We start from the raw sequence: 12252 nt of genomic DNA, 5'->3' as shown, positions 1-12252 counted from the left end.
TGTACCCTTCGTACAGTTCGACGTTGGGCTGTATGCAAATATCTTCATAGTTCAGCCCTTCAATTCCCTTGCTTCCTTCGATGCCTTGAATCCAACTAGTCAATTTCTTAAGTTCTTCGGTCAGGTTCCTGATGAGCAAGTCCTTATCATCAGACTTGGGTGTGCTTGAGATGGGTTGGGTAGAGTGTGGAACGGTCTCCACGTAGATAGGGGTGTTATAGTGGGTGTGAAAGTGGTCATTTGTGGAGTTTTGGAGTTTTGGGACGAGTAACGGGGTGTTGTTTGAGGTATGGCAGGTGTTGCAGTGATGGTGAGGAGCGGGATGGTTCTATTGCTTTGGGATATTCTATGGAGGTATAGGGTTCTAAGCATTTGGGAAATTGATATCTGGAGTGGTGAGGGAAAATGACAGACTTGCCAGATTTCCGAACCTAATCAAGTTCTTCTTGGAATTTCAACAACTTTTGTTCGAGTTGGGATGCATTTTCCTTAGAAACTTGAGTACCATGACCATGAGTGACCTCTACCCATTTAGTTGAGTTCTCCTTTCTGACGTTGTTCTAATCTTCCATCCCCCCTTTGTTCTTTTTTTTATAGGACTAAGAGGAGGAATGGGTGGAGGGCCCTTGGATCTTGTGGAATAGGATGATGTTGCCAAAGTGAACGAACTAACCTTTGGGGCAGACTGTATTCCTTCCAATTCCGGCAGACTGTATTCCAGATATTCCAACTTTTCGCTAGCTTTGGCGGCCCTCTCCTTCCACTCATTGATTTGGTCATTCGATGGAAAACTCTTCCATCAGTTTAGCAAGAGTGAGGGTGTTCTAACCATACTGAAGCTGGGGACCTCATTCTCCATTTTCTGCAAAACAAAAGGGTTAAGACCATACTCCCACCGGGCTCGACTATTTAATACCAACAATTAGCATGAAGCATTTAGTTCTCCAAATAAATGCACAGAACGTGGTAACGTCCGTTTGGGTTCAGGGAAACTCGGTGGACATTGGAAAGGCTATCTTAAAGGATCATTATGTGGACAACATAACTGACCCGGCTAGGTTTGACCATGATTCATGCACAATGTGAACAGAGTAATGGTTTCTATGGGGTTTTAGACTGGTACCCTTGAGCGGACAACTCAAGGGGGAAGGCACGGAACCGTCGACTGCACCGCTGAACGACTAGTTTTACCACAAATATGCCTTTTCGAATTTAGGGGGTAATGATTTAGGAAGAGCAGAACCACTCATTATAAGCGTTGCTATGATATTTGTTTGGCACGAGTGGAGTATGATGTTGAGCATGATTATGCAATAATTAAAACATGTCGGTACGTATTTGCACGTTAAGAAGCGGTAAATACAATAGTTTCATAATTTAAAGCAACAATAAAGGAAAAAACAAGAAAACATGTCAGTTTTGCAGTTGAAAAGGATATTAAATGCTTAAAGGAATTAAACAAGTAATTGCACATAAAGATGTACAAATTCACAAGAACGATCTGAAGTGGTAAAAGCCTAAGATCCCCAGCAGAGTCGCCATGCTGTTGCGCCCCCTTTTTCTCATGAAATCGGGTTTATGACATTTGGTATGGGACAACTTGTTCCTTTTGGGAACTGGGTTTGCATTTGAAGAGTCGCCACCTAATGATTTAAGGTGCATTAGGACACCTATAGGGTTCAATTTTAAGTTATTTCAACAACCAGAGATAGGGTAAGGGTTTGAAATTATTCTAAGGGGAAGGTATTAGGCACCCCTCAGGATCCACTAGTGTGGTTCCCGGCCAGACAGTTGATTGTGAATTTGTGCAATTTAGTAAATAGACAAGTATGGGCTCAAATATTAGGGGATTTGAATTTAAACACATAAGAGAAAGAACAATTAAATGAAGAGTTTTTGAAAAGAAGTTTGTAAATAAAGGGAAAGGGGGTCCTAGGTATATATTTAATATGGATCACATCAATGCGATACCCGATATGACACTCCTTAAAAGAGGGTATACACATGGTATTAGCGCGCTGATCATCATATCCATATCTACCCTTCCCGCCCCGTTAAAGTATTAAAGCGCTGATTGGTCTCGATCACTATTGCATGCTATTACCCGTCCCATTCTTATCAGTCCCGGAGGAGTTTATGACTACTATTCCTAAAGGTGAGAGATAATAGGCTAATTTTGGTTTCAAAAGGTAAAAATCTAAGGCGACATACAAAACATATAATAATGCATGTTGGGGGAAGCATGTAAACAGATAAAGGCTCATGCATACCTCCTCAAACCAAAACACATAAATAGCATGACTTGCACATACTTTTAAGGTCTAATTAAAATACTAAAGATGAGGGTAGTTAATTATTGAAGCAGATTAGTTTATTACATAACTCAAATAAGAAGTCCGAATCAAGCCTGTCTGCTAGTTGTAGCAATTAACAAAAGCAGATTCAATTTTTATTGTTATCATCACCTAAGGCTTGCCTAAGCGTTTGGGTGAAATGATATCTATTACTGATTCAGAAAGTGGAAAAATAGTAACAGTTTCAAAATGAATAATTGAAATCCTATAGGCATGCTTTCTAAACCTCGTTAGATAAAGAAGGAAGGTTGTTTAAAACTGGTTAAGAATAGACTGAATTTTAAATTGATTGCAGATCCTATAGGCAGGATGTCAAATATTGCTCATTTTATTTCTATAGACATGATTTCTAAAAGGGGTACTGATTCTTAACCTTATGAACACAATATCTGATTTTAACCATTTAGATCCTAGGAACATGGTATCTAAATGTGACCATAATATGCAAAATTTAAGCAAGTCCTATAGGCATACTCTCTAGATGTAGAACATGCAGAAATTGAATGAAAGCAGGTCTTATAGACATGGTATCTAACGTGCAGAATTACAAATGCATAATTTAAACAAACGGATCCTATAGGCATGATTTCTAAAATGCAGAACTCAAAACATGAAGAATTTAAACAACAGATCCTATAGGCATGATTTCTCCCCTTAATTATGCATAATTGCCCAACCTTTTTCACTAGTCAACTCCAATGTTTATTAAAAATTATTACAGACTGGATAATGAATTACATCAGAAAAGTACAAAAGAAAAGTTACAACCAGAGGAAGCCTGATTCTTGACTTCCTCTCTAAATTATAGAATAAACCACCTCAAATGCCATTGATTCAATGCCTTTCTCAGACCTGGGTGTGCCAAAGTTCCCTAAGGGTCTCAAAGGACCCCGAGCAGTGCTTACACCCAAGTTCATAGAACCAGATTGGGATGAGTGCAGTGTGGAAGTGCCAGCCCTTATGTTTCCAAGATCAAAGGGATCTCATGGGTCCCAAGGCAAGGCTCACAAAAGAAGGGCAGAACCTAAGTCTAAGAATATAGTGAAAGTGCAGGAATAGAGTCTTAAAACTGAATGGATAAAGGAGAGGGGTAGAGGGTGTTAGGGAGACAGTAATTAGTAACACACAGAGTTAACAACTTCATAAAAAGGGGGTCCGAGGCTGGAAATCCATTGCAAGGAGCCCATTTACTTAGGCATGGATAAGCTTTGGGCATGCACAACAATAGAAGGTGCTGACATGCCTATAAACCAATCAGAACATACAACATCTAGAGGAGACATGGAGGTTATGATCCAAGGGGGATCATGTTTGGGTCATGCATAGCAATGTCCATTGCTGTCATGCCCCAAACCAACCATATATACTAAACACCTTGGGGATGGGGATTTAGGATTCGCAAGTCATAATAAGTAATGGACAGAAGCATTAACTCAGAACAGGAAGGGGTAGATTACAACATGTTTAATAATAGAACTTGGTTAAATACAAATAGGAGACAAACAAGGATGGAAGATACAGTAAAGAAACATGTTGTTGTTGGTGCAGAAGCTTAATTAGAACATACAAGTAAGATGCAAATACAGAGAAAAATAAGCAAGCTTCCCACAACCTAGCCTTGGCTTTCAGCCAGCTAAGTAAGGCAGCAATACAAGTAGCAACAGAGAAAAGAGAGAGATTTTAGTGGAGTGTGTGTTTGAACTCAAGTGTTTTTGCCTTGTGTTCGTGTGTTTGAAAGAAGAGAAGGTGGGTATTTATAGTTTTGAAAGCATGTAAGAAATAAGGCAATAAATGCACATATGGAAGTAATCAGCAATCAGAATCAATCAACCAAGTGATTCCCCTTTAATTGAGGAATCACTCTTTTAATGGGGCTAACAGGTTTAAAAGAAGGAAAGAAAATCAGTTTGTAGGCCGACTGGTTATTACCATAAAAGGAAGTAGTAAAACTTGAGTACACAATAGAGTCCAAGTACAGAGATACACTTGTTTTGGGGAAAAGATTCAGCAAAGCAATAAGCAAGGAAAGGGATCCATCACTTTAACAAGCGAGTAAAATTAGAGTTAACAAAAAGAGAAGTTTTGAAATCAGTCCCAAAATTGAGAATTAACCAAAGAAGGGGACTCTACATATAAAAGAGTGCACAAACGATGGACATGTGAGGCCAAACTATTGGCAAAAGAAACAACATGCAATAGTAGCACAAAATTAGTAGACAACAAACATTCGAAGCATGATAGTCATGTAGGTCAAGTTTCATTGAATCAGTAGTATATAGAAAAGAAAAAAAAGGATAGAGTATCAGAAGCACGCAAAGGGTCAAGTGCGAAAACCCTTCTGAAAAGCATAATCAAGTTTCAAAGATAGTAAGAACCCAGAATCAAAGGAATCACATAAAGAAAAGAGATGTTGAAACAAAGGAACTTCAAATCAAGTCAGGTATTCCAACGAGCAATTTCAAACCCAAAGACATAGGTTTTTCCTTAATGACATTCAAGCTTAGAAGATGATAAGAAAATAAATCGCACAAGCAGTTTCAAAAACTCGAATAGACCCCAAAAGAAATTAGGGTTTTCATCATCGATCGAGTTTAAGGATGATGAACAAATATATCAGGCAATATTTAGCAAATAGTATTAGAATTTCGAACGAACCCAAAGAAATTAGGGTTTTTATCACCCATCAAGTCTAGAGATGATAAAAAAGTAAATCAAACAAACCCTTAACAAATAGTCTCAGAAATCCCAAAAGAAATTACGGTTTTTATCATGCTAAACTCAGAAAAGATTTTGAAAAGAAGAACTTGAAGGAAAACCCTAATCGGAAAAAGATGGAGAGTCTTCTTTTTTCTGAAAGCAAAATTAAAGAAGCTTCGAGAAGGCATTTAAAAACTCATAGCAAGCATATATCTAAAGTGAACCTGAAAGAAGTCAAGAAGCTCTTAGAGATTAGGGTTTCAGAAAAACCCCAAATGACGAGAAAGGCCTTGAAAGCCATCGATCTAAACAGGAGAGTCAAGGGTCTAACTCGAATGGCCATGGATGGCCGAAGAAAGGTTAGAGACAACCGGAGAACAGTCATCGAGCAAAGACTGGACCAAGCCCCTTCAGAATCTGGTCATGAGACCACAGAAACGAACATGTAGAAGCCATGAGAGGCTGATACAGGTCTTAGATGATCTTGCTGAGCCATGGATTAGGGTAGATTAAGGTGGCGGCGGCTAAGGTTCGATGTTGTTGTAGAGAGGATTTGAGAGAGGAGGGGGATTCATAGTAGGTGTATTGTGAGAAATGGATTAGGGTGAAGGGGTCGTTTGGGTTAAAAAAGGAAGGGAGTAATGGGAGCCGTTGATCAACACGATCAAAGGCTGGGATTAGGTGGGAATCTAGGTGGGTCATTTAAATGGGTAAAGGGTCTGATTTGAAGGAAATTGGGTCGGGGTAAAATTGGGTTCCAATTGGGGTTCAAATTAGGCTATAATTAAAAGGTAATTGGGCTAGTTTTTAAATAGCCAATTTTCCCCATTTATTTTATAAAAAATAGCAAATTAAATATTGAAAATAAATTAAAAGTACTAAAATAATTTATAACATATAATTATCAAATTAAAAATCCTGGACTTAATGTTTTATAGATATAAACACAATTAAATCTAAAAGAGGTTAATATTGTAATTATGTGCAATTTTGCTTTAAAAATACTAAATAAGTTTGTAAAAATGTATAAAAATTATTTTAGCTATATTTTGGCATAAATATGAGAATCCAATAAATGAATTACAAAAATGATATTTTTGGAAATATTATTGGTTTTTTATGAATAAAATAGAGGAATAAATTGGTTTAATAATCTTTAAAAATTAAGAAAAAAATAGTAAAACAATTGGACATACTTATATATGCATACATATGATATTTTGAAAATATTTTAATATTAAAAATATACAGGTAAAAATTAGGTATCAACAACACTTACCTCACTCTACAGTCAATTCACAGCTCTACCTGGGCCTTTCCCCTAGAATCCGCCTCCAAACTACTCGTATCTAACCACTATTGACTCATAATATCAAATATTGCTAAAGGAATCAATTATAATGCATAAATTTAGAATTTCCAAACTATCCCCCAAAAATTCAAAAATCAACGTCGAGCCTGCTTGGTCCAAACCCGAATTTTGGACAAAAACCCGATTACCCGTTCACCCCCGAGCCCGATTATGTAATTTTTTTCGAAACCCAACCTCAATTTGAGGTCTAAATTCCAATTTTACAAAAACCCCTAATTCTACCCAAACCCCCAATTTCCACCATGAAAATCGTAGATTTTAGGTTGAAAACATATGAAATATAATGGAAGATTGAAAGAAAAAGGTTAGAATCACATACCAATGAATTGGGGAAGAAGAGTTCTTGGAAACAATTTCCTCTAGGGTTTTGTAGTTTTGAAAATTTGAAGAATGAACAAAAATCCTATCTAACTCAACTTTTACATAGTTGGAGTTGTAGCAATTGCAATACCTTGTTCGCAGTTGTCATAATTGCGAGAAAGAGGTCACAATTACGAACTCCTCTCATAATCCCAATAATCGCATTTGCTATAAAATGGTCGCAATGCGAACCCTAATGCCCTCGCAAATACAGACCTTTCTTTGCAAATGCGAAGATCATCACAAAAGGTGTTGAATCGCAAATGTGACTCTGCCGTCGCAAAAGCGGAAATGGCAAGTTCGCAAATGTGAATTTTACCTCGCAAATGCGAGTACCCCTTACCATGCCCAGGTTCGCAAATGCGATGGTTTCTTCGCAAATCGAGCCAGATCTCGCAAGGAGACACCAGAAACTAAATGCTTCATCTATGTTTCTAAGTCCAACTCACTACGCCACCTATTCGAAACTCACCCGAGCCCTCGGGGATCCAAACCAAAAATGCACACAAGTCCAAAAATATCTTACGGACTTGCTTGCATAATCAAATTGCCAAAATAACACCTAGAACTATGAATCAAATACCAAAATTGAATGAATTTTTAAGAAAACTTTAGAATTGCTATTTTAACAACCGGACGTCTGAATCACGTCAAACCGACTCCATTTGTCACCAAATTTGACAGACAAGTCATAAATATAGTAATGGACATATACCACATTTTGAAACTAAAATACAGACCCGATATGAATAAAGTCAAACATTGGTCAAACTTTTAGATTTATTATGCCTTCAAACTTCAATTTATCAACAAAATACAATAACTTGATCTAGGGACCTCCGAATTCGATTTCGAACGTATGCCCAGGTCCCAAATCACGATACAGACCCACCAGAACAATCAAAATACGGATCTAGGTCCGTTTACGCAAAATGTTGACCAAAGTCAACTCAAATGAATTTCGATTTTTTCATATTTTATCAGCTTTTAACTTAAAAGACATCTAGAAAAACACTCGGACTGCACATACAAATCAAGGAAGGCTAAAATGAGGTATTTGAGATTTCGGAATACAAAATTAGGTTCTAAAACTATAAATGACCTATCGGGTCATCACAAGGGTAAGGTCACAACCCTAGATAAAATCTAGATACTCATACTAATTGACATAGAAGAATAATCATAAGAAGTAATTGAAGACATAAAACTAGCTAAATATAACTTCTAGCTGCTGCTACAGTACAAAACTTTCCCAAAGTGTTTCCCGTCTATTTATAATGTCCAAATATTTGCTGATAAAAATGCCCTTCAGGAGGTTCTGCGGCCGTACAATTCCATGTTTGGACCGCATTGTTCTTCAGCTTCTGCGGTCGCACAATTTTGTTGCAGACCGCATTTTCAGGAGGCTTCACACTTGGTCTTTTGCACATTCTCTTAACTTTTTCAGTGCGACCAGCCTTTGTGGCCGCACAATTTGATGTGCAGACCACATTTCTTCAAAACTCCTCAGAGGCTTCAGGGCTTCATCTGCGGCCTCACTTCTATTTATGCGGTCTGCATGATCTGCGGTCGCATAATTACTTATGCGGGTCGCACTTCTGCTTGCACTTCTCCTTTTTTCCTTGTTGAGCTAGAATACTTCTTTATGAGTTAGATTTCTTCATTAAGATCCAATCCTATAACATGTCTGCAATTCATCATTAGATTTGGAAACAAAAATAACTAATTTCGGACTAAAACTAAAGCAATAAAGTACTAATAAGCGGTTATAATCCACATTTATCAACTCTCCCAAACATATGTCTTTGTTTGTACTCAAGAATATAGAGTAGGTCCCACCTACTCTAAGTGAAAGGTTATTTCAAAGAGTCTATTGTAAGTCATTCATACTCATTTAAGACCAACAATTACTCACAATACTCGTGTATTTTCAATAAGGTGATAAAACATATGTTACGTGCATATAACTATAGTGTAATATTTGAGCTTCAAGAATTGACTTCACTCATAAAGCACTCTTGTTCTATCATGCAAATCATGGTGACTCCAAACTCTTGCTCCTCTACCTTCTATTTTCCATGCTCAGTTCAAGAATCAATACTCAGGTTCTAGAGCAATAACTGATTCACTCTTCTCTCACAAAGGCATGTCACAAGTAAAGATTTCAAGTACCATAGGCTTGCCCATCATGTATCTCTCCACTAATGTCAGCTCACTCAGTACAAAATCAAGTAGGACTTTTTTCGGGTTGTAATGAAGACTTTTGGATTGGAGTACAATACCATATGTGATAAATGGTTACACCCTTCCTTAAGCACTTCACTTTTCATTTCTTTGCTCACATTTACCAAATCATTAGAGGCATTTATTTTTCACGGGGGGTAGAGAGACTTGCCATCACTATTTATTGTTTATTTCATTATTTTTCTCCCTTGATGCTCATACTAGATATAGTTGCTTCTTTTTGCTTTCATCAATTTCTCTTTTTATTTTTATTTTTGGCCTTTTTTTTGTTCTTTATTTTCATGCCTTCTCGTTTCATGGAGATTATTTCTTTTCTCTTTTTTTGGTGCCTTGATACCTCTTTGAATTCCCTCAACCCCCACCCCCCCTCCAAAAAAAACTTATGCCTTGAGCCACTTATTATATAAGAGTGTTAAGGAAGGTTCAGGTGCCAAGAGAGAATTACAATCAAAACGGGTAAAGTATTTACCAAAAAAGAAAGGCTAAAGGCTCAAAAGGGGTGACTATGGATAAGAAACATAGGGTGGCAATGTAAAGGTCAAACAAACAAAGAAAAACCTACAATCATCTTCCAAAACAAGAAAACTTAGAATTTCGTCTTGAAAAACAATTGGGGCAAGTTCTAGACTATCCACTCAAGTACTTGGACTGGTAATAAAAATCACCTCACCTCTCATGCAACTAGACCATAAAAGAGGATAGAATCTAAATCCTACAACGATCACAATCAAGTTAAACATCACTATAGTCTAATCAACCACCTAATGGTTATCAAAGTCAACTCAAGAACCTCAAAGTCACTAACTAGAGCTATTTTCTTCCAAAAATATTGTTTCAAACCATAAGCATGCAGTTAAGTGTATTGGTGACAAATGACACATGAATAACTATTTTTAGAGAATGACTTAATTAGGGCTTTTATTCATTATTACTTACTACTATTCTTACCTAAACACAAAACTGACTCAGTCCCTTAAGAAAGTTGTCACACCATCCATCCTCAGGAAGAGTCACCTAGTTCACACAAAAGACCACCTTTGGAAAAAATCGTGGCATTACGAAAATCAAAGGCTTATTATCCACACTACTAAGAAAAACATAAAAGCTACTAACATAAACAAAATCAAAGGTAAACAAATAAAAAAGATAATAAAATAACAACTACTAGAAATAGATAAAAACAAAGTAGAAACATCAAATTATTACATTCCAAAGTTTCCAAACATATCAAATATGCTCCACCCCTCCCCCTCCCCCCCTCCCCCGAATAAAAATAAGCATTGTACCCAATGCTTAACAAAATAAGAGCAAAAGTAGAGAGGGCGAAAAAACTCCCTAAGTGTCCTCAGTCATCACTGTATCACCAGCAACATCAGCCCTAGCTGGCCGAGCCAACTGAATATCAATGTCAAGTCTAGGAGTGCCCAGAGAAATGAACATAGCACGCACTGCCTCAGCAGTGTCGGCAGCAAGGTATGACTCCTCAGTCAGAGCAGCGGGAGCATCCTATGAATATGGAGCGTGGTGGGGCTGGGAGGGGTCAAGTAACATGTCAAATGGCAAATCTCTGACCTCAGCTATTCGGGTCACCTCAACTCAAAGCTCATCAACCTACTTCTTACTAGCCTGCGACTTTCTTATTTTCTTCACTTGCTTGCTCAACTGCTCAATCATAGCACCATATTGTATCAATGTATCCATGATGACCTTCTGGTTATCCAAGACTTTGCTAAGCTTCTCATCAATGTAAGAGGGTTCCAGGGGTGCCCATGTAGATGTCTTCCCTGCAATAATACTAGAGATTTCAGATAGCTTTGAAGTAGCTGCCTACATCCAGTAGTCGAGACTCGCCAATGTGTGGGAGACTCGCAAAGTAGATAATGGCCATGTAGGCATGAGTACCAACCTCAGAGCTAGAGTAAGAAATGCAGTAGGAGTTGTAGTAGGAGCGCATGATAGTGGCTCGGGCATAGTAGTTGCTGCACTAGTAGAAGGCTCAGCTAATGTGGGTGCAATATCAGATGGAACAAAAACTACCACTACCAGCTCATCAGATTGGCCAGCAGTAGAGGGTTGAGTACTCTTCTTTGGGTTCCTCGAATCCTGCAGCTTGCACCACTCAAACGGCCTTGTCGGCTTGACTTTGGTCTCAAATGGTCTGGGCTCCACCTTGGCATCTGTTAGATACTGAATAATAGTGATGGGATAGGGGTAAGAGGTGTTACTCTGCTGAACCACAATAGAGATATTAGCCGATATTAGGACACCCACATTGATCGTACTCGTCCATAATAGAAGCCACCAGAATAGCTCGAGGGATAGACAAGTTGCTCTCATTCATGAACGGGTCAAGCCTATGCATGCAAAGGTCTACCACCCTTTAGAATTGAAACTCAGAGTGTTCCGGAGGATAGGCACCCCAGTAGCAATCCAAGAAGAAGTGGGTCCCGGTGCTAGAATCTCTGCAAGCCACAACCTAGCCTCTTTTTTCAGAGCCTACTTCTCTAAATACTCTTTTGGCTGTATATCATCAAATCATATGTACGCATCAGAGTATGCTGATCAAATTTCACCTTCAAGTTGCGCACCTTGGTGACCTTTGTCCTTTTAAGAATATGCACTATGTTGGCATAGAATTCCTGGACAAGATGCTCTTTTGCATCCACTAGTTTCTCAGTAAACAACATCCACCCCTTTCTTTTAGTACACTGCTCTAAGACTATGATGTTGTATTTGTCAAAGATCTTTGAGTTAGAAGTGTCACTCATGAGTCAAGAACCTAACATGCCACCACATCTAAAAACCAGAAATTCCCAGCAACTCACAAATATATCCTCCCAGACCTCTTTCTTCTTTGACCTAAAAAACCTGCCTCTGCACCTGCACCCGCTCTCCCATCATCTGGGGTATCATCAGAATCAGAGCCCGCAACAGCAGCATTAGACTCTTGACTGGAACTCTCCGAACCTTGTGAAATTGTTGTAGGATGTAGAAGGCACATCCAGAGGCTCAGGCTACCTCTGTGCCCTGGATTGCTCTTCATTGTGCTCCTTCGGAATTGATAAAGAGTTCCTCTCGGAGGCTTTCCTAGATGGGGCATATGAGCTAGACTTTGACAGGCCTCTCTCCCTCGGCATGTTGTCGCTTTCTTGGATATAGTTTTCTGCACACTTGGGGGCAAGGTACCTCTTGGTCTTCCCCTTGAAGATTTTTCTCTTCCTTAGG

Source organism: Nicotiana tabacum, chromosome 8 (assembly GCF_000715075.1).
Source record: "Nicotiana tabacum cultivar K326 chromosome 8, ASM71507v2, whole genome shotgun sequence".
In the NCBI taxonomy this organism is placed as follows: Eukaryota; Viridiplantae; Streptophyta; class Magnoliopsida; order Solanales; family Solanaceae; genus Nicotiana; species Nicotiana tabacum.
Note: the sequence above shows the minus strand (reverse complement) of the source record.